The 25327-nt window shown below is 32.5% G+C and overlaps 1 protein-coding gene across 2 annotated transcripts in view; it reads right to left on the bottom strand.

The window, feature by feature from the left end:
* LOC108766193 (Y+L amino acid transporter 2) overlaps positions 1 to 16972 on the bottom strand; it is a 53813-nt gene extending 36841 nt beyond the window's left edge. For both annotated transcript variants that reach the window (XM_018515350.1, XM_018515349.1), the window contains exon 1: positions 16605 to 16972. The gene's annotated coding sequence lies outside the window, so the exon portion shown is untranslated. The remainder of the gene's footprint in view (positions 1 to 16604) is intronic.
* Positions 16973 to 25327: the final 8355 nt, after the last annotated feature.

Here is a 25327-nt window from a genome sequence, read left to right as displayed (position 1 = left end):
TTTTATATTTATCATATATCTGAAGAGGGTCTAATACAAAGACCGAAACATGTTATATTTTGGTATGGAATTCATATCATGTAATAGAATGATTTAGGTCCGTTTCCACCAACGCAGATCAACTTTAATCTCGGTTCAACTTAATCTTTGTCTTTTTCTAGTTCTAAAGATTAGAAAAAGACGAAGAGTAAGTTGAACCGAGATTAAAATTAATCTATATTGGTAGAAATTTTTTTTTGAATGATTTAATGTAATAGAATTTGATTATTTATTATTTTTTAATATTGTGCGTTAGTATTGACTCTTACATGCCTTGTTTTATATTCGATTTTTATTATTATTAAGAGTCCTTTACGAATATTATTTATTTAATAAAATAAAAAATTGTGATTAAGAGTGCAAAAAATATGTACTTTTATTTACAAAAATTCAATCCTTGCAGCTTATAGATCTTTTTAAAAAAAGGTGCATACTTTTTAAAGGCGGAAAAGTCCTAATATACCCTCTTAATAGGATATAATTTCTATTTAGGGTGTTTTTTTTAAAAAAGGTGATATTAAACTTTAGAAATATATAATACTCGTCAAAATAAATTAAAAGGGTCGACAGGAGTGACAAGCCAACTCATTTACATCTCATTTGTGGTGTACCTACAAATCTGCACTCTATCAGACTCTACTATATTTTATGTCTCGTAGAAGAAATTTTTTTTGCCATGAAACTCGTTTTGGCTTATATTTTATGAAGCTAAGAAACCTATTAAAAAATCAAATTTTCCAATTTCATTCTTAAAAATATTTTAATGAATAAAACGGTTCTTTATTTACGGTGCAGATACCCGTCTTTATGCTGATATTTTATCTCAAAGAAGTAATATTACCAGGGTTGGGCAGTGCTAAGTTAAAAAGATAAAAGTTAAGTTAAAAAGTTAAAAAGTTAATTAATTTTAATTTAACTTAGTTACATTTTGGACTCTTAATTTTTTAACTGAGTTTAGTTATTAGGTGTACAACTTTGCTTCCGCCGTTTTTTTCCGAAATTCGAGGCTTTATTGTAAAAAACTGGTTATACATTTATGATTAAAAGTATTGTCCATCGCTACTTTCTCCCATCTTTCGGGCAGCGTACGAATCTCGCGTCGAAAAAACTGATCATCTTTTGAGGCAATCCACGAATCGATCCAATTTTTTACTTCTTCATAAGACCGGAAGTGCTGGTCAGCCAGGCCGTGTGCCATTGATCGAAACAAGTGATAGTCAGAGAAAGCAACGTCTGGAGAATACGGCGGGTGGGGTAGGACTTCCCATTTCAACGTTTCCAAGTATGTCTTGATCACTTTTGCAACATGGGGTCGAGCATTGTCGTGCTGCAAAATCACTTTATCGTGTCTCTCGTTGTATTGCGGCCGTTTGTCTTTCAATGCTGCGCTCAAACGCATCAATTACGTTCAATACCGATCACCTGTGATTGTTTCAGTCGGTTTTAATAGCTCATAATACACTACGCCGAGCTGGTCCCACCAAATACAGAGCATGACCTTGGAGCCGTGAATATTCGGTTTGGCCGTCGACGTGGAAACATGGCCGGGAACTCCCCATGATTTTCTGCGCTTGGAGTTATCGTAATGAACCCATTTTTCGTCCCTCGTTACAATGCGACGCAGAAATCCCTTCCATCTTTGCCTTTCAAGCAGCTGTTCACAAGCAAACAAACGCCGTTCAACATCTCTTGGCTTCAACTCGTACGGCACCCAATTTTCTTGCTTCTGAATCATTTCCATGGCTTTGAGGCGTTTTGAAATGGCTTGTTGAGTCACTCCCAATGATCGTGCCAATTCTTCTTGATTTTGACACGAGTCTTGATCAAGTAATGCCTCCAATTCTGTATCTTCGAAAACCTTCTCTCTTCCACCGCTATGCTGGTCTTCGACATCAAAATCACCGTTCTGGAAGCGTTGAAACCACTCACGACACGTTCTTTCACTAATAGCGGCCTCACCATAAGTATTTGAGAGCATTCGATGAGCCTCAGCCGCAGATTTCTTCATATTGAAGCAGAAAATTAAAACCTCCCGCAAATGACGAGAATTTGGCTCGTAAACTGACATTTTCAATCGAGAATAACTTTATGATGCAGACACAAATCGACTAATGTTTCTATGGGGTTATGTTGACAGATGCCCAAGTTTATTGTATGACGTCTATGATCTATTTATTTCGACCACCACTTACCGCTAAAGCCATCTATAGGAAAACGGCGGAAGCAAAGTTGTACAACTAATACATTTTATCGGTAACTATCAACTTTTAAGTTAATTTTTTTTAAGTCAATTCTCCGATACAATGTGAGAGACTAATGAGCATATAATGTAGTAATTTTATATTATATAATCGTTAATTGTGAACAAAAATAAGATTTTTAATAAATATGCTGTGAGAAAGAAAAAATACGAAAAATTGTGTAAAATAGACCACCTTTTTCTTTTTTTTTTTGTTTGTTCGAACCAAATTTAACTTTTAACTTTTTAATTACTTCTTTCATTGACTTAACTTTTAATTCAATTAATTTCATTACAGATTAACTTGTATTTTAATTAAGTTAAATTTTCAATGTTGTTAATTAACTTTAACTTAGCTTAGTTAAAAAAAAAGTTAACTTTACCCAACCCTGAATATTACGTCGTAAAATCTTTTTGGTTTCTTGTTTTATGAAGCGCGTATAGAGCTGAATTTTGCAAATTAATTTTTGAAAATTTTTTAATAATAAAATTATGTACACCTTACCTGCGCTACAGTACACATCGGATGCGATATTAGAATAAATTTTTATTTTGCCTTTTTCCCCAAAAAATTGCTCTGTACGAACCTTAGGAGCCTTTCCTGATTACAAATATCTCAATTAAAACACCATTTATATAATATTTTAGTCATACTTTCAGTATAAAGAAATTCATGCATGAGTGCAGATCTAGGTCAGTTATGTCAATTTTTCTTCCTAAAGAAATAATATTTCCTTATGAAATATTTTGAGATTTCTTTCTTATATTGCTGATGGGAAGGCTCGTACAGAGAATTTTACAAATTAATCCTTGGAATTTTTTTGATAATAATGTACACCCGAATTGCGCTATAGTACATATGAGGTGAGATATTAGAACAAATTTTTATTTTGCTTTTTTTCCAAAAAAGTCGCTCTGTACGAGCCTTCAGGAGCCTTTTTTGATTACAAATATCGCAATTAAAACGCGATTCATTCAGTATTTTAGCCGTAATTTCGGCATAAAGAAATTCGTCTTTAACTAAATCTCCATCCCTTGTAGAAAAGTACTACTGAGCACTAGGAGTATTTTGAGCCACTTCTGTACTACAGCACTACAGCACTACTGTACTACAGCACTACTGCACTGCACTACTGTAGTAGTGCAGAAGTGTTCTGTAATGCAGAATAGTGCTAAGAACTTTTATACATCCGCGTTTCGGCAAGATACAAAATGCAGGAAATAAATGTGAATCACAGAAATTAACTATTAATAACTTTATTTTAAAAAAAGGCACTTTCAGAGACTCTACGAGCATACTCTGATCAAGCTAAGAGTAAGTGATGGATTTCATTTACATATGCCTATTTATAGGGATCATTTTTTTCCTTACGGAAAACGAGTCCATCTTGCGGCGATACTACGTATTATGCCGCTTGCAGAGTATATGTACGCTATAGACGCCTGCAAATAAGCGGCATAATATATAGTATCGCCGCAAGATGGACTCGTTTTTCAGTAAAGAGAAAATGACGCGTATCTCTATAAATAGGCATATGTAAATAAAATCCATCACTTACTCTTAGCTTGATCAGAGTGTGTTCGTAGAGTCTCTGAAAGTGCTTTTTTTAAAATAAAGTTATTGATAGTTAGTTTCTGTGATGCATATTCATTTCCTGCATTTTGTATCTTGCCGAAACGCGGATATATAGAAGTTCTTAGCACTATTCAGCATTACTGAACACTTCTGCACTACTACAGTAGTGCAGTGCAGTAGTGCTGTAGTACAGTAGTGCTGTAGTGCTGTAGTACAGAAGTGGCTCAAAATACTCCTAGTGCTCAGTAGTACTTTTCTACAAGGGATAGTCTCTCTTGTCGACCCTTAATAAGCAGTATTTCAAAAATAACATTAGTTTACAGCAAAAAATTACTTTGGACCGGACTACGTGTTTTTTATAGATTTTTGGATGCTGAAACAATGCTACAAACGAAAAAATTCTTAAAAATAGCTTTTTTTTGCTATATTTGACATTTTTTAATAAAAAAGGTAACGTTATCTTGAAATTTCGATCAGGAGTCATGAATGTATTGTTCATCTCCTATAAAATGTATTTTTTTTTATTTCATTACCTTACTTTTTTAGCCATGTTATGAACGATTAAAGATAGGAGCTATTTTGAATACGGTGACTCCGGCAGCGTCATATGTGTATGCGGATTAATTTCTTAGGGTCACATTTTGATAACTGCACCTTAATACTTTTATTCACAGAATTATGAGACTAATCCACTGGTGTAATGAAAGTACATCGTTGCTTAAAAAAAAATGTAATTAGTAATATGCAGCTACATATCTTTCATAAAACAACTCTCGTTCTCTCCCTTTTCTCCCCTTCCCTTTCTCTCTTCCTCCCCCCCCTCTCTCTCACTCTCTCTCTCTCTCTCTCTCTCTCTCTCTCTCTCTCTCTCTCTCTCTCTCTCTCTCTCTCTCTCTCTCTCTATGTGTGTGTGTGTGTGTGTATGTATGCACGTTGTTGTTTTAAAGTGATTTTAGCATTACCGCATGCGCATATGACGTTGCCGCGGTCCTCATATTCGAAATAGTTCTTATCTTTAATCGTTCATAACATGGCTAAAAAGTAAGGTATTGAAATAAAAAAAAATGCATTTTATAGGGGATGAATAATACATTCATGACTCCTGATCGAAATTTCAAGATAACGTTAACCTTCTTTATTAAAAAATGTCAAATATATATATATCGCAAAAAAAGCTATTTTTAAGTATTAAACCTCAATTATCTTAGAAATCTGACGTATTAGAATTTTTTCGTTTGCGGCATTGTTTTCAGCATTTAAAAATCTATAAGAGACACGTAGTCCGGTCCAAAGTAATTAAAAAAAAAATTTTTTTGTAAACTAGTGTAATTTACCTCTGAGTTATAAAGCATTTTCTACTGTAATAAATAATCCGTTTATTTCGTGTATATAAACATATTTACGAACTTCTAAGGTTGAAAGTAATGAATATTATCGACATTTGATGTTTATAAATATATGTTTAACATCTATTGATACATTGGACGAACTGACTCAACTGACACAGAAAATTGAATACTGTTGTCAACAAACACGAAATAAACCTGCATTGAAATCTTTCATCATCAACATATTCGATTTTCAATGAGAAAATGTGCCGAATTATGTATTGAAATAAAAGAAAAACGCATTGAATATCTGCTATAGATTAAATTTATTTTTTGCTTTGTAACTCAAAAATAAATAATTTTATAGTTTTAAAGGATCAGGAAAAAACCGAATTTTTCCAATTTTTCCGCGGATTCTTTTGGTTTTTTTCTCAAGGGTAGAAAAATTCATTTTAGAAAAATTCACGCGTGCTCATAAAATCTACCACGTTTACTTTCGATTCTTTTTGTAAAGAAAATAATTGCGTATAGGGTACATAGCGGGATAATTTGGATAAGTTAACAGAATTGAGATCCCATAACGTATTCAATAAAACATACGAAACATATACTGTTATATGTATTAACTTAAATTACTCTTCAGACCAGTTGTTAAGATTGCATTTGTTTCTAAATTAGTTCGTTTAATAATAAATAAATTTCACATCAAATGATGTAGTATTGTAAACATAAATATAAAAGTTAGCTCAATATTAATTTCAATGCTTAAACGAAGTACCTATCTTAATTATTTTAATAATATTATAAAATATGAGAATTAATTGTAATCTTTTATATCTAATTTAGACAAAATCTAATACACATTTTGTAATGTGTAGATTAAGATGAATCACATAAAGTCTTTAGAATTAAAAGAATTATAAATTTTTGAATCTAACCGATCTAATCTAGGTGATGTATCTATAGTAACCAGCGTAGTACAATGCGTAGTTTTGTATTTAATGCTTTGCTATGCATCATAGGAAGGTTAGATTAGATTTTACTATAAAAATAGAAGGAAAAATAAAAATTTTAACAAAACTAAGATTACATAACTTTCTGGATCACATTAATTTGATGAAGGACATTGAAAATTAAATAGCATGTTATATATATTACAAAAACAGCAATTTTTCCAAAAAACCAATTTTTCGGAAAAAAATGGGAATTTTTCCGGTTTTTTTCCAGCAACTTGAAAAAAGCGGTTTTTTTAAAACTATAAATAATTTTTAAAGTACTGCTTATTAAAACTTACTACTTTTTAGTTTGTTTTCATGAGTACTACATATTCCTAAAGTTTGGTATCACCTTTTTTAAACATTTTGTATTTTATTGCTATTATTATTGATATAATTTCCTGTTATGTTGATGTTACTGTATAAGCAAAATTTGTATAATATTTACGGCACTTACTCGGACATACAAGACAAAAGAACGTTTAAGTAAATAAGCATAATTTATGCTTGTTTATGATTTGAAAATCCTAGAGAGGACCTTTTCCTGCCTCACGTCATTCTCACAAAAAAATTACAATTATATTATAACAGAACACAGCTAGACAAAACAATTATTATTACTATTTACGGTATGTATTTTATTTCTATTCGATTTAAATTTTACTTACTTTTTTTACGAATTTATTAATTCACTGCAAAAAGAAAAATTGGCTTCCGTTGTCACACTTCCTTAGTGCTCATTTATTCACGTGCTTTGCATAATTTCGCTTCGTATGATCAAAGTTGACGTTACGTCGCAAACAGAGCCGTATGACTAGGGAAAGGTGAGTTTTGGAGAACACATAGTCGTGTACGTAACCGCGAAATTAATTAGAATTCTGCGTCATTATCACAATGTTTATCGTTTCAGGCTTCCGGCCAATCGCACGCGCAATTATCGACACACCTTTACTATCGTCTGACAAACAACTTGTTCTCGGCAAAAACCTGTTCTTTGGTGTAGTATGCCCACTCGTGCGCTTATTAATCACATTCATTAGTATAAAATATCAAAACACGTAATAGTGTCCACTTCAGCGGTTCGATTCGCCGATCAACCGGCGAGCCCGCGCCGCGCCCTATAGCTGTCAACGTCGTTACATTGATTCCACTGATCTGCCGATCGCCTAGTTGCCGATTATAACTAGACCATATTTTCATAAAGTTCCCGAATGAAAAAGTCATCGAATATCAGACTCAATATTTTTCACAGAACGTCTTGCGAAATTTACGGTACGATAAAATTTAGTTAGTAAAATAAGATTGACAGCTGTTGCTTTCTTATCCCATGTTTCGTGCCCTTTTTTGTAATTAACATTTATTTGTCAATTGACAATTGAAAAGAGTGGATTGGACGTGGATATAGATTCGTGAATGTGAAAAGCAATGTTAGAATTTAAGTGCCTCTTCGAAAAATCATCAATACTAATCAAAGCGGTGAATCATTCACCCAGTAGTCGTTTACATCTACGACAATACATGGAATTACGGCAATGAGGATAAACGTAAATTGTTGAAGTAAATAAAAACGATGAAAATACACTAGGAATTGCGAGGCTTCTTTTTCCATGAATATCCAATAGAATAAATCCATACTTTGTACTCAGTGGGGCATGTCGGAACTTTGCTTGTAAGGTTCCCTACAGTCTTCAGAGAAGAATTATTTTTATAACCATTTGACATAGCTTTTTAATATTAATCTGCAGAGCGATTAAACGACGCATGATTTAAGGAAATAGGGAAAAGTCGCCTACATCGTACTTACTCTAGGATTAAAAACAAAAATTACTGAAACAAAAGCACCGAAGAAATCAAAATATTTCTTTATTTATATCAAACGTTGCAACATTTTTACGAAAATAAACAAATTGAAAATTATTTAAATCAGTTTTTTTTTAAGTTTGGTGACAATTTGAAGACTGAGTCGTTAAATTGTATCATTAAATTAATAAATCGTACTTCTAATAAATAATCATTAATTTTTACAAAGAGAGATCTAAATTTTCTTAAAATCCAACAAATAATATATAGAGGAAAGCCCCCTATTATGAAATAGGCGCCTAATATGAGATAGTGGCGTTTCTGCTAAACTAATAAACGCTATCTATATTGGTTCCACCATGAATTTATTGCTCTTAGATTGAAAACTATTTAGTAAAAAATTTATTATTAGATTATGCCTGTAGTCATTGCAAAACAAGATTTTAGAATTTGGATGTCTTCAAGTTTCATTAAGAGAAGCCTTTAAATTTTGTTTATTAAATTTTGTTTAATAAATAAATATTTGGCAATAAATTCTTCATGTAGTGATAGAGTAAGGCCGTACTAATAGAAAAATACGGGATATATTGAATTGTTTAATTACAGAAGTTAGATTTGATGATCATAAAACTATAAGGCGTGGAAATCGTAATATGAGATACCCAAGGTATTTGTAATATGAAATAACCCATGCTCCTATGTTATAGTGAAAATCATTGCTAAAGTATAAATGTTATTATACAATAACAAAAAAGACAACCGGAATGAACGTCGAGTGCCTATTTCTGCGATGCTTGATTCCAATTACCTGAAAAGACGTAAGAGTTCTCGATATAATCTATCGCATGCTTATTTTTCGCACACGCTGGCTGTGTTTGTTAGAATTTTAAAAACATTAAATAAAGTTTTTTAATTGCTATACTGATATATTTTACGTTTTACTATCGATCTCAAAATGAATCTCCAAGAATATCAAACAAAAAATGTTTATTCTTTGTAAATATGTGCTCAATTTTTTTCTAGTAAAAGTGTAACATTAAACAATTGATAAAAAAAAACCTATAGAATAATATAAGAGAGTAAGTGAAGGATTAGTAATTTATTCATAGAGATTATAAGGAGCTTATAGTTCTTAGAAAATCTCTGTATATTATTAACAATTTTATAAAATAGCTCTATTTCATTGAAAAACGTATCATAATTCTCCGAGTGATATCCTGAGAACGTACATAAGATGTCCTAGGACATCCTAAAGGCGTTCTCAAGACATCACTCTGAACATCCTTAGGAAATCTCTTGAATAACTATGTTGTGTAGGTGATAATCTTACAATCAGCCTAAGGTCAACGTCCTTCCAATCTTATATCAGTTGTAAGTCAGTTGAAAGCGGTTTATTCACACTTCTAAATCGCTACGTGCCCGTGTTTTTAATCATATCATGCGATGACATATCATCTCGCTCGTGACACGATATGTCTAGCATTGAGCATAACGTGATCTCATGTTGCAATCCAAACAAATCCTGTAAAACATTCCGCATACCATTTTTCTCCGCGAAAAAAATTTCAGCAGAAATGAAGAAGTAAGCGCGAGAACTAAAAATAGGAAATAACTATAAGAGTACTTGTCCGACTTTCTAAATAAAAATTATAGCCCGTATTTACGTTACGTATATACTATAGAATTTTAAAGATAATTTTATCAAGAAGAGCGCGTTTTGAATACGGACCTGTGTCTCGCTGCATAATTAATATGCTAATATAATAAAATCATTTATATCCTGCATGTAATTTTTTAAACTATTGAATTTTTGCACGAAATCTAGACGTTATAAATATTTACTGGACTGCCGTAATTTTCTACGAGATTCTACCGTTGTGTTTCACGAATTTTACATATGAAGTACCCCTTTGATCTAAAGCCATAATGCGTCAAGCTGGCACTCGTACTGCTTCAGCTGCTGGAGAAACACACGCGACTCGCGTACAGAATCGTGTGTGTGTGTGTGTGTGTGTGTGTGTGTGTGCGCGCGCGCGCGCGCGCGCGTGCGCGTGTGCGTATGTGTGCGTGTGCGTGCACATGTGCGTATGTGTGCGTGTGCATGCACGTGTGCGTATGTGTGCGTGTGCGTATGTGTGCGTGTGCGTATGTGTGCGTGTGCGTATGTGTGCGTGTGCGTATGTGCGCGTGCGCGTGCGTGTGCGTATGTGTGCGGGCGCGTGCGTGCGCGTGCGTGTGCGTATGTATCCTGCCTACCAATATGCTTGTTTCATTTTTACGCATGAATATACACGCATACACGTATGCACACGTGTATTATATGTTCCTGAAAGAAGAAGCTTTGATTTGTTCAAACCTCACCGGTATTATCTAGGGCCCCTACTTCGATACCGGTTCCCAACGAATTCGCTTTGAATCAGACATCCCGACAATGTTCCACGAAACGGTCGCCCTATAGTTTTGCCCTATAGTTTCTATCTAACGGACTTTCACACGCAATTTTATTTTTTAGGTACTTTTTCATTTATTTTTCCTTAATTTTTTAACTTTTGATTTACAATATTTACAATATTAAATAGAGATATTAATAAAATATTATATTCGTTAAATTAAAAAAATTATAAAATGAATGAAAATATTTATTTACATATCCAATCGCTATGTATTTTTTTATGTTTTATTCTTTTATTATAACTTATGTCAGAATATTTATTAATTTGTCATTTGTAGTTTGTCTATTTTTTATAATTTTATATCTAGAAATATTAGGTTTTTTAAAAATGTTGTTTTAGCATTATAAAGTATCTAACAGATAAAAGTATCTTGGTTGAATACTTAACATGCTAAGTAAGACTAACCATAGTATCCACGAAATGAATTTTGCCGAATGTTGCATCATGTTTTTTATCGATCTTAAACCTACTGCTATATATACTTACTGTCAAGTGTCAGTCTGAGGCAAACTGTACTTAAACGTACCTGAGATAAAAACAAAGACACCGGTGTCATCGATTACTTTTCCTGAAGAATGATGACATGTCTTTTGCGATGTGAACATGACAAATTGCTTTTTTTCCCATTAATTTACATTTCAGGTCTATAAATAGCCCAATATCGTTATAATCTCAGTATTTTACATTTAAGTAAAATTTATCATCATGAATTAAATACAATAATTTTCCAGAATATCTTATTCTCTAAACATATTAAACGTTAATAGAAATTTTTGAAATTGAGAAAATGAATAAAACGAATATTTGTGTATAAATAGAAAACAATGTTTGAACCAGAGTAAATCTTTGCTTTTAGAATCACCAGATAATCTCTTTCTTTATACTAAAAATTGTCAAAATAAATCTTACATCAAAAAAGCATTAATATACATTGCTGTCACTATAAAAACTCCATTTACATATCTTTGAATAATAACAGCTTTTTAGAGATAATATGAAAATATTTTAAAATGATTACAATGGTTTTAAGAAGCAATTTCATGTATGTACGTAGTAATAAACAAAAGCTTTATTATTATGTACATGAAATTTTCGTTTAAAACTATATTGCACCCAAAAAAAAATAATTTTAATATTAGCAGAAACCGCTAAATTTTAGAGGATTTTATTCTTATATACGGCCTCAAAAGGAATCTTCTGAAATGAGAGAAAAATATGCTAAGCACAATATTCTTACAGTTAGAGTATTTTCGTTTTGCATCTGCAGTAAAAATCTTGCTGTTCCTAATATAATTTACTCGTAAGAGGGCACTCCGCTTTCAGTAAATATATTCCTCTTCATACAATAGGAAAATTGTTAAAATAATTTCCAATACATTTTTGATGAATAGTCCAGTGCATTGGAAGAGTACTCTTTCTGTAAAAGTTTCTGTTTAGAATATGAAGTTACCAGAAATTTTACTTTACAATTAGATTATCTTTTTTTAAGTGTATATAATCTAAAACTATATTGTATAAAACTATAATCATTTTGAAATATTTTTGATGTAAAAAAGGGAGATTATTTGGAAAACATTTGACGCTATTAGAATTGCGCAATATTATGCATTTGTAACTGTAGAGTCAATCCAATAGGCTTAACCATTCTAAAATTAAGATTCTTGATATTTCGGTATTAATAAATATTAATAAATGTTATGTAATATGTATACCGCGCAAAAATTATATTTTTATCATTTTTCATCTCAATTTCATCGCGAGACATTACATTATTTACATTATAAATATTAATATTTGTCTAATGCTTATTTCTATCCAGATAGATTATGTAATCTCAATTCAATTTACTCTTCATCTTTTTCTAACAATTAGAAAAAAATGAAAAGTAAGTTGTGTGATTCGAGATTAAAGTTAATCTACGTTGAAACGAGCATACATAAATCGTAGCCGTTAAGCCTAATGTACAGTTAAAAAGCATAATAGGCAATAGAAACAGGGAATAAGAGATTTCTACCTATCAGAAACCATGTTACAAAAATACACGATTTCTAAAAATCTGTCATTTCCTATCTCTATATTACGTACACTGAAAAAAGAGTTTGGTTATATCAATAACTGTCAAAAATTTAGTAAAATAATATTAACTAAATGTTTGGTTGTATTAATCAAACATTTAATTAGCATTATTTCATTAAACACAGTAGCTATTAGTAAACTCTTTTTTCAACGTTTTTTTATGGTGTTTCAGACTTTAAGCGTTGCTAGCAAATGTAACTGTATAAAAAGAGAACAATTTCCAGATGATGTCCGATAAAGATCATTTCATGATTGTTTCAAGCAGAATTACAGCGTAGGCTGCGCTTGTCACCGAGAAAATTACGAGTACGAAGCGTGAGCGAATTGCCGGTTTGCGTGATTTCATAATTAGCTCTAAATTATACGCGCAACGAACTTCCGACTTGCGTATCGCGTAAAATGTACGCGACTCTCGCATACTCTCGAATACTCTTCTCGAATATCTTCAAATACCCTTTCGAGAGCGCTTATATCCGAGCGACGTTAACCGATAGCAAAAGGGCTGTCAATTTCTAACGGCGGCAACGGCAACGGGTAGAGAGAGAGAGAGAGAGAGAGAGAGAGAGAGAGAGAATGTCAAGCGCGAGAAAATCAATAGGCCACGTGGGTCGCCGACCAGATTTTCCGAACCCAATGTTCACCCTTAATACTGCAAAATAATAATTCATCGGCCAAATCGACCAGATAGAAATGCCCGTTATTAGCCTTCCGCACGAAACCGATAACAAATCTTGTGACATCACAAGCTGATTATACAAGCGTCAAAAAAATGCAGAAATTTCAAAAGCGATACTTAAGCAGTTGCCTCGTTTCTGGAGAATTCTTCAGGAAAGGAAAATTCAAATCAAGAAGAACTATTATTTGTATATACTCTCGCTAATGGATCAATTATGTAATTTTTCCCTAAAGCAGAAACGTGAACAGTGAAAATGTTGTGTATGCACATGTACATATGTACGCGCGCGCGCGCGCGCACACACACACACATATGTATACATATATACACCGGGTGTTTCAGACCACCCGTACAACCCTTTTATCTTTGCAGGATAAGGTCCAATAGTAAAAATGTTCAGACAAAAGTTGTAGGGTTTAAAAAGATCTATTTACTGATCTTATCAGTTTGACCTTAGGTAAACTTTGGCGTCGTCAAAGTCAGGTCAAGGTCACGTCAATTTTTTTAAATAGAACGCCTAACTTTTTATTCCAGTATCTAATAGCCGCTGTTGAGAGCTTTCCAAAACACTATAATAAAGTTTTTTTTCATTGAATACTTTTCGAGTTATAGGGGAAAGTGGGCGAATTGTGCGCATCTAAGGGATATTTATTTTCTTGGGATGGTTTTCTAAGATCAAAGCGATATAAATATGGAAATAGAAACTATAAACATTCTTCTACCATTAAGTATTCTTATCTTGAACAGATTTTCATTCAATAAGGTTGTATTTGGCAGAAAGAAAAAAACGGAAAAGCTAAAAAATTTCTCGCGCGTCGGGTAATTATGCGCAAAACAAAAGTCGTAAAAAATGAATGAATTGTGGAATGTTGACATAGAAATCAGAACATACATTCATTATATTGCAATATAAATATATATTAAACATGTTTTAAATGTACATTGTATATATTAAGAAAAAATACAAAACTAATATAATAATAATGCACATAGACTTTGGCAAAATAAAATGGCAAAATAAAATAGTAATGCCAAAAAGAAACGAAAAAACTAGTGCTAGTCATACAGTATATGGAAGATGGGTAATTGTGCGCATTTTAAAATGCTTGCGCACAGTTCCCCGCCGCGACCTGACTCGGTACGAAATACGATTACTTCAACAATTCCTAACCAAACTTAATAAATAACAGCTCAAAAGATGCACATAATAACGTACTTTAATAACATATACAATTTTAAACAAACAAATTAAAAATATGGACTTACTACCTTATTTTCTGAATGCTAAAATAACAAGAAAAGATGTAATTTCACTTTTTTGTATTTCTCTGGCTAGTGATGTATGTACGTCGTATCTTTTGTAGTTATAGCTTAAGAGGACGACTTCCTGGGTAAAAATTTCGCCACGGTGATGTCTTCATATATTGGAAAAGTACCAAACCAGGATGGGCACAATTACCCGCTGCGCACAGTTCCCCCACTTTCCTCTAAGGCTAATTCTACAATGTGCTTCTTGTTTCCTGTTTCTTGCTGTTTGTCTCTGTTTGTCTTTTGCCTTTTCGATCAAGAAGGCAAGAGACAAACAGCAAGAAACGGGAAACAAAAAGCATATTTTAGAATTAACCTAAGACTCGAAAGTTACAGTACCGCCGGCATTAGCATTGCGCAAGTGTCCAACCAACGGTTAAAACTTCTTGAATGTTGTTCAGGATCATATCCTGGATAACATTTGTCAAGATCAAGGCTATTGAAGATTATTTCTCTTATTTTCATTTTTGCACTAAAAATTCATTTTTACGTAAAAATTAAAATAAGAGGTATAACTTCCACTGTAAATACTCTATAGAAAGAAGAGTTCTTTGTTTACGATAATAAGATTTTGTTAAAAAGTCTTACATTAATCTTTCGAACAAGATTTGTTTCAAAAAAGATTATTTTTAATTTTTTGTATCAAAATTTTGTTACATTTAGAAAGTGAATAACTAATTTAAAAATATCAAAATATCTCTTGATTTAAAATTGGAAGAGATTTGAAGTACAACTTTTTAGCCATAAATATAAACATCTTACAAATTAACGTAAATATTCTATACGTAATGACATATAAATTAAAAAATAACCTTATTAAAAATAATATTTTTATAATAATTTGGAATATTTGTTAAATCTTATATTGATTTGATTACCACCTTTTCCAAGAAAATTTAATAAATTTGAGGATATTTATAGTCAAGATTGTATAATGGGAAAGTAATATAATCATAAGGAGCACTGTAATATTTAATGTGTATAATGACAGCGTGTTGTTATTACAAAGTTCACTATTTATAAGGTACGATCGATGTCAACATATATTACGTACTTAACACGTGCCTCATGGATTTGTAAAAGTCTTTTAAAATTATTAGCCATTCTCCAAACTATACCTCTTCTGAAAATATATCACTCGCGCCAAAAACTTAGATGCTCTTTACGGTATTATTAAAAAATAACTAACTCACATTTCCATTAGCAAGATAGTCATTTTAATAATAATTTTTAATTAACCCTTACCGTACTAATATGGGTAACTAGTGACCGAGCGATTCCTGTTCGTGCAAGTTTCTTTGAGTCTTTCGGTAATTATAAATTATACTACATTTTATTATTTTCCAAAATAAAGAGTCAATATTTATTCTAGAAAGTTGAAAGTATGTTGGTGAATTTTTAGAGATTTTGTTAATTATTTTGAAGAGGTGAAAAAACGAAAAGATTTGAAGTGACCTTTGATGGTATGGATGAGGCACCAAATTGTAGATGGTACGGTAAGGGTTAAAAATGATAGTTTTCATTTTTATACATTTTATATATTTTAGTAATTTTTTAATAATATTTCTAAAATATATATATATTGTCATATCTTTCTGCCTTCTTAAAAGAATTTCAGAGAACAATGGTATCTGCAAAATTAATTCTTGTATAATTTCACTTAAGAGATTACAGGATTAATAGTTTAATTGAAATAAATGTCCACGACAAAAGATGTTCCTACTCAACGGAGCAAACTGGCAAGCGACCGCAATGAGCGATTTAACAATAAAGTCGCGAAGTATCGGCACAAATTGTTCATGCTTTGCTACACCCACGAGAATCTCATAGGATTCCTTTGCATGACCAGACGAGTTTCACCCTCACTGGGTGCAAAGCGTCTTTCGAGAGCGGCCATATTGCGCGGAGCGCGAGACTGCCGCGCCGGGGGTGAGCACTCCGCATTTTCACGATTTCGCTGGGGATGACGGGGATCTCCGTGTCCACATCGTGTACCTCGTCCCCCGGTCGGATATTTCCTAGCATTGCCGAAAAATTTTGCGAGACTTTTCATTCAACATATCGCGGGAGAAAAGCGCGACGCACTCCACGCCGCGTCGCACTATCCCTCTCACCTGTTTCCTAAACCCTCGCCGTGGATTCTCGACGCAGGATCGTCGATGAGCACCGATGTCAAGGTAGAATGAGGTAGAATGGGAAAAACTAGTCTTACACTCAGGAATCGACCTCAGACGACAGCCATGGCGTGAATTTTACCTCCGAAACGGAATGTCAGGCACTGGCGTCCCACTCCTTTTCTCTCTCTCTCTCTCTCTCTCTCTATTTGGTCCTCGATCGAACTCGAACCGCGCACTATCACGAATATTGTATTGTTATACTCGTCGTCTTCGCGCGCTGCTCCTTTTACCAGCGAACGCGAGAGCTCGGAGACGGAGACGCGAAATGTGCACGGCGCGGTAGTCGGGCTCTCATTGACTGCCGTTCTTCGTCGACTCCGACCCGTAGCTCCGCGCGTACTCCGTTGATTTTAAACGTGTGTGTGTATTTTGTGTGTATGTATATGTGTATGTACGTGAGTGCAGGGGAAAACCGCGCCACCCAGACCACGCCACCCCCAGACAACGTATCGAGCGGCCTATCGTGCGGTGCCCACCTCTAGTAGTACGCCTTTCTCTCTAACTTTAGAGGCAAATACGGGAAATAAACGAGCGTAGGTGGATGGATTAATCATGCGAGCTAAATGGAAAATTAGAAGATGTTCCATTACGATAATTAAAAAGAAAGTCCACACAGCAACAACAATAATAATCATAATACACGTGTATTTTGATTAAATTTACATTTAATTCGACTTACTTAAATTGTTTAAATTGTTTAATATTTAAAAATTAAAATTCTTCTCGAATTCTCACAATTAGTCGAAATGTAATGAAGTAAACATTATAACGCTTTAAAAAGTTATCTATATGATAATTTAAATTATATCTGTCGACATGCATTTTATTAATGGTAACCTTGATACTGATTTTGATAAAAAATGAGGAAGAAATGAATAAAACGTTACTCCGATAAATGTAATGTGTTTCGCATAAAATATTACGTTATGACGCGACGTCCGCGCTTATTCATTTCACAGTTTATGTCGCCGGAATTTTAAGACATTTCAAGAATCGACGCTCTTGACGTACGTCTATAAATTATGTTAGCACGATTTATAGCACGCAAAAGCCAAAGAGGAAGAGTCGACATTCTGTTTAGCTTGATAGTCACTTCGTATCTAATAGTCGTTTAATTTTGCAGTTTACTTGATCTTTCCTCATTTTCTTAAAGATAAGTCGTCCTTAGTCACAGGTTCAAATTGCTAGACGAAAACGGTCATTTTCAGCTGAATGCTATGTTCACATACACACTATTTTCGTTGAAATTTTGCATTGCCTATTCGTTACGTTGAAATCTGCGCCGATTTGCAGTAACGAGGCTGGAAAAGACCTCATCCAAAAGAGAGATCGAACAATTTAACGTCATTATGTGTCGATACGTGCCTTCTTCTCGGAAAAAAATTTCCCTGGCTCTCATTAAAACTTTCCTCGAATTCGTTGTTGCGTTATTTTTGCTACAACACGTGTCGCTACCGAATATCACGTTTCGACACGTCGTACATTATCGTCCGTAAACAAAATATATAGCTACTGTATAATCATAGATTATAAACTTACATTTAGTATTCTTTCTTTAATCTATATTATTTAAATTAGAGTACATAATTCTGAGGAATATTCGTTATACGACTTTTCTCAGTACCGTAAAGTATACAATCGTGAGATAACGAAGAAAGAGAATACATAAGATGTATCTCAATCAACTACAGAAAGTGTTAGGCCTGCAATTTTCTTATCTCACTGTAATAAATACCCTGCTTTATTGTTTTTACTCGAGATCGTTCCATTTTCGTAAAACACTCTTTGCTTCTGCTGCGTCGATAAATCGTATCTCATTAAGGCCCGATTGCACCAACATTACTTTGACTTTAAGTGAAGCTTAAAAATCTTTTTCTTTCTTTAAAGTCACAACAGAGAAGGAGAGAGTTTTAAGTCTCACATAAAACTAAAATAACGTTACTTGTTGGTGCAATCGTACCTAAGATTAATAGATTCGTTAAGGCTTGTTGAGGCAGATAGACACTTTGCAGCCACTGAAGTACCGATTAGTAATAAAAAATTGAAGACTGGTCTCATCTCTTTGATGGTGATAATATTTTTATTTTATCGGAATGTGATCTTCTTGCGTCGAGGAATCCAACAATCATTTGCCTTTCTTATAATATATATTCCGCGTTTGCTTAATTAAGTAAATTGTTGTCGAACAGTTGTGATCCATTCGTTAACGCGAATAATTTAGAGTTGAATCTCGTGGTAAGATTAATATAATACTTACAGACAAACAATTAAAAGATCGCTCGCCGTGGCGATCGAATAATAACTCACAAGATTCCGTCACTTCGTTGCAACGTGCAAACCAATTATTCGCAGGTTGCGCAATCTTATTCTATCAATTATCTTCGATAACTTTTCCTTTGCACTCGCAAACATTATCAAAGTGAAATTTAGCGATTGAATAATGATTGAATTAAAACGATTGAATAATAAAATATTTTATTATTCAATCGTACATATATCCCAATGCATATTTCAAAGGATACTTCTGTCTTTTTGAAATATGAATCTGCAAGTAAATACCTTATCAAACATATTTTACAAAGTATGTTATTGTAAAATAAAATAGAAGCTTGATATAAGTTAATTTTTTAGTATTAATTTAATTAATAACAACCGTATGTTAATAACAACCGTAATAGGCCGTTATACCCTAATATTAATTGAGTTTCTCAAATATACGGTCATAAAATATATTGTTTATTAATTTAATATTTAATATTAATATTAATTAATAATAATTAGTTAATAATATTAGTAAAAGTATTAAATATTAAAACTTATTAATCAATATTAATTAATAAGTTTTAGCATTTAATATTTCTGTAAGTTAATTTTTGTAAGTCGTCTCTCTCTCTCTCTCTCTCTCTCTCTTTACTTCACGCACGCACGCACGCACGCACTCACGCATTTAGAACCCGAATAAATGAATTTATGTAAAAAAAATAAGTTTTATTACACGCAACGTAAAAGGATCGGTCACCGATGTTATCCATTAGAAATTATTTGAGAAATAGTGAAAAAAAGCAATTATTTTATTTTTTATTTTTTACTGTATGTAACTGCTTGCGTTACGCCGACACTGAAAGTTTTCTTTGTTCCGTGAAAGACTGTGCAATAAAAATTTACTGAAGAACTGTTAAGAGTTGGACAATGAAGGAGAGCAGACTGAAAAGTCTCGAAAAAAAGAAAATTGGAAGAATTCTCTGTTCCTTTCTATACCTTTTTTCAGTCTCGACCAGATATATTGATTTTCTCTTTGTATCGCCTCGCATGATTGCTTTGCGAATAATTTATGGTTTGCTGTACGGAATAATTTTACAAAAGAGCGGTAAAAGTGAAATAAAACATTTATTTCTTCAAAAGTTGGTTATTGATCTTAAAGCATTTTTAAGACTGTTTGATAAGTACCTATACAAAAATATATGATGAATTTTTTTATAATTAAAATATAACATCATCAATTAAATAATGTCAGTCATAATACTATTGTTAGAAAATAGATTTTTCAAATTTATCTGTATTTTTTATCGTTTGCTTTCAATTATACCCACGTAGTTGGCTGCAGAGAAAACTAATCAATTATCGATTAGTAATTTTTTAATATGATTGATTCCTATACTTAGACCCAGTAAAGAACTAAATACAAGAACTAATCACATTAAAGAATCACTAAACTCTAACTGATTGGTTTTCTCTGCTGAACGCAGCCATTCTCTCTCTCTCTCTCTCTCCCCCCCCCCCCCCCTCTCTCCCTCTTTTTGTCTTATTATGCTATAGGGTAACTCCGGTATATACGCCACACCTATCAAAAACTTAATTTATTAAGTATTATTTACTATGTTTAAAATAAACGAACTATATCAATAAAAACTTTGTACTGTCTATATATATATATTACTATGAAAAAAATATTAAAAATCCGAAATATTTAGTTTTCGTATTAAAAAATGAACTTTTTGAAATCTTGCATTTTTGCTATATATAGATAATGAGTGGGATATATGGCAAAAATGCAAGGGTTTTAACAAATTAAACAAAGAATACGAAAGCAAAGCACTTGTATTTTGCTATACAACATGCTTTACTATTCCTCTACACGTATGTATCGCGAAATAATCACTAGGACTTTTACACGCCTTACAGTAATCATTTTATGTAGATTATAATTTATGATGATGCTACTTGTTACACACACACAGTGACAAATCGATTCAACTCACAATAATTTCATTGATATTAACAGTAAAAAGCTGAAATTATAACTCAATACTAATATAACATAAAGGCATGTAACAGAGTTGCGAAAAAACTACCCCTACTCCTTCTATTTTTTCTGACTTCCGCGGCGTATATACCGGAATTATCCTAATGTAAATTTTTCTTTTTTTTATTGCTATTTTGTTGTAACATAATTTTCTTATATTATTGTTGCTATTTCTGCTGTACTTGCAGTGCACCTGAGGAGATATTATCTTAGACTCTAAATAAATGTACGCTTTCTCTCTCTCTCTTTTTCAGTAAAATTCTATATTTTAGTAATTATATTAAATTCGCATAAATGTTACAATATACATATGAGCAAATTTAATTTTTTTATTTATTATTGAGCAAAACATTTACGACGCTGTTATGATTATTGATACTGTTTTATGGAGATTGAATAAATTATACTTTGAAAAAAAAATAAGTTACTCGTACATGGATGAATGACGAAATGTTATTTGAAAATCCGTAAGATCCGTAGAACTGCGGAACACACAAAAAATTACAGGAAACGATACAAATCTGTTTGCATAGCAACGTTTAATCATGTATACCGTATCATTATTACATTGTTTTTGCAGGAATCGGAACGGATCATTGAACATGGAAATGCTGTGTGGCGACATAAGTGACGAAAGAAAAGAAATGTGATAATAAGCAGTCTTTGCATCGCTTACGATTGGAAACATATTATTACTATGTAAATTCTTTACATAACTTAATGACGCGCCTTTCGGAACAGTAATAATATCACGTTACCGAGCACTTAATAATCTAACTGATGTTCTGTTTCGAACGCAGGAAATAATAAAAATACACTATTCACTATTAAAAAAAAACTTAAATTCTCCTATTAGCTATTATTTGAATCTGTCAGAACGTATATATTCTGAATGGAGAATAGTATAAGAGATTTGACGTAACCCGTTGTAGTATTAAGGGCTCTTATTACGTAAATATATTTCAGTGACGTCAGGGAATCGATCCCAAAATGCGGAGGAGAGGTCCGCTTACGTCATTGTGATGACACAGTTATAATCTTTCTCTTTTTTGTTTTACGAGAAATATGTAAATAAAAGAAAAAATCGATACAAGTTGCCCCTTAACAAAATTTCTCCAAGAATCAAATAAATATTTATTTAAAATAAATATAATAAAACTCTCGAAATTGTCAAATAAACCATAAACAAGGGCTAATGAGAGTATAATCGCTGTACGTTTTGCGATGAATAAGTTTATTAATTATTAACATCCATACGTTTCGGCATCCATTCGAGCCATCATCAGTGCATCTTAGACTTAAAATTAATATTGATTACTAACTATTACTTGGCTCCACGAGAGTGGTCACTCCTTCCATCAACAATACGTGACAAAAGATTGGAAAATACATTGGCAACGTTCGAGGATGTAATTCTATAAGTAGAAATAGACGATACCAAAAAATTCTAATAAAATTGTAAATTACCAATAAATAAGACTAACCCGTAAGGCCAAATATTTATTTATTTACCAATTATTCATTTAAGATAAACATGCGAGAAAGAGAGAGGGAGAGAGAGAGAGAGAGAGAGATATATATTATATATATATATATATGTATATATTATATAATAGTTAATTTATTATTATATTTAAAATAAAAGTAATTTTATACAGAAAAAATGATTTTGCTAAAATATGTAAAAATGTAGCTATAGATAGATTAACTAAATTTGAAAATAAATTTATTTGGACCATCAAAATAATTATGTACGATGCTGTAGTAACTAGAATGTAAACTAAGAATGAAAACACTAAATTAGAATGAAAACACTTAAAATCTTTTGCAACATTGGTCGCGTTCAGCAGACTCAACTGTTGCGGAGCAGAGAGAGAAAGAGAGAGAGAGAGAGAAATATTATTACGACAAACATATACAAAATTCGATTTAAGCACTTTTTATCAGCTTGCGTAACGGTTATCATCCTGTCATGTCATCGTGATGTCATATCACCGATTTTGTGTTTTAAATGACGACAGTTCTTTGCCAGTTAAATACTTGTCGGTCGATTATTGATAATGAGACAAATAAATCCAAAAAGGCGAACCCACACTTTTCATGATCCGGTGAACCCTAACTGGATGTGACTATAGATAAGACATGTATAAAAGCAAAGAATGGAAGTAACTCGTTTCTTCTAAGTTACAGTTACAGGTTACTTTTTTGGTAACTTTACTGACTGCGTTACTTTTTTTTGATAACTGTAATGGTAACAATAAAATATCCAAAAAAAAACCAGGGCGAATGATAAATGACAGTCAGCGTAGTAGTTAATACGCAATCTTAAATCTTTATTTCAGAAAATAGAATATTTATTCCAAAAAATAGTACGTTTCAGTTCACTTTGGAACCATCCTCAGCAATACAATTTCATAATATCAATCCCTTCATGTCCAAGAAAAAATTACCATCAGATTAACAGATTTGATGTTGTAATCCCAAGACATAGAAGGAATTCGTCTCGACATTGGATCAAATATAAATTTTAATCGGTTTTGATCCAATGTCGAGACGAATTCCTTCTATGTCTTGGGATTACAACATCAAATCTGTTAATCTGATGGTAATTTTTTCTTGGACATGAAGGGATTGATATTATGAAATTGTATTGCTGAGGATGGTTCCAAAGTGAACTGAAACGTACTATTTTTTGGAATAAATATTCTATTTTCTGAAATAAAGATTTAAGATTGCGTATTAACTACTACGCTGACTGTCATTTGCCCTGGTTTTTTTTTTTGGATTTTTTGTTGTTGAATTTGGGAGAGTCCGTAAAAAGATTACATTATTACTATTTGTAACGGTAACGTAGTTACATTTTTTTGGTAACGGTAACGAATTTTACAGTTACTTTTGTCGTTACTTTGCACACAATTGGACAAAGTTCGATTGAACACAATAGCCACTCAATAGCATTTGAGACTATAGAAAGCATCCGTCCGCTGTGATTGGTAATCGTCGATTTTTTAAAAGTAACGGAAAAGTAACAAAAAGTTACTTTCTTAAGTAACGGTAACTGAAACAAATTACTTTTAAAAATCGGTAACTATCCCATACAATACAGAATTTGCAGCAATATTGTTACAAAATTTCTGCAATATCGATGCAACATGCAATGTTGCTGCAATGTTGCAGCAATATTGCTGCAACTTTTGTGCTGTAGGAGTAGTAACGGAAACTTGTTACTTTTTCTACTCAGTAACGAGTAATTATAACTTGTTATTTTTAAAAAGTAACTTTCCATTCCTTGATGATAATAATAAGTCGTCAATTCTCGCACATCCTATCACCATACGATAATGGGCGCGTGAAATTTGTACGGGATAAACAGTCCATACATTACAAAAGTTTGCAGCAATATTGCTGCAATGTTTATAATGTTACTGCAATGTTGCTGAATCACTGATATAATATTGTTGGAATAATGTGTGCTGTATAAAAGCTATCGAAACACTTAGACGCATCAAGATAAACCGATATTAAAGACCTAAAGCGGCTCCTAAACAATCAATATTGTTGCACAATATTATAAAATTAATAATGGAAATATTATTATTTCTTTGTGACTCTCGAAATAAAGTAATAAAAAATAAAAGTGTAACGCAGTTGTCGGAGCGTGATTAAATTATACTGTTGTTTTGTTTGCAATATTTACTTGTATACATATATATTTCAATTCGAACGTTCAAGTCGACTCTTTTTTTGAGTCATCCTCAGCGATACACAGTTCTTTAAATATCTGACGCTTCCCTCATACAACCAATAGGCAGCTATATTAATGGATTGAATAATCCCAAATGAGGTGCATAAATTTCATTGTATTTTTTGTATAAAAATTCATTAGATAATGAGAAAAGTTATTAATCTGTAGAGGACCGGAGGCTCCTTTAAGGACTAGACAGTGGCGCCATCTCTTTTGCCACTCAATCCCATGACATTGACAAAAAATTCTAGCTCTTACCAAGTATGTAAATATGAAACCGGAATTTACCAATAAATGGCCATAGCAGTATCAATGTAGTTGCCGTTAGACCGCGTCAATGACGCCATTTCCTTGTTCTGACATCTGACAAAGATTTTCAACTCACAACAATACAAGTTTCATACAACAGTATAGTTTGTAACAGCGTTGAACATGTCGAATTTTGTGCCTGGAAACTACGATTTGCGGACAGCATTGATTTTCTGTTATCATTTGAAGAAAATTGCTGCAGAATCGCATTGAATGCTTGTCGTAGCTTACGGTGAGCATTCTCTTGGTAAATCACAGTGCTTTGAGTGGTATAAAAAATTCAAAAGTGGCGATTTTGACGTG

This window comes from Trachymyrmex cornetzi, unplaced genomic scaffold, assembly GCF_001594075.2.
Source record: "Trachymyrmex cornetzi isolate Tcor2-1 unplaced genomic scaffold, Tcor1.1 scaffold570, whole genome shotgun sequence".
Classification (NCBI taxonomy): domain Eukaryota; kingdom Metazoa; phylum Arthropoda; class Insecta; order Hymenoptera; family Formicidae; genus Trachymyrmex; species Trachymyrmex cornetzi.
Note: the sequence above shows the minus strand (reverse complement) of the source record. Positions and strands in the feature narration are given on the sequence as shown.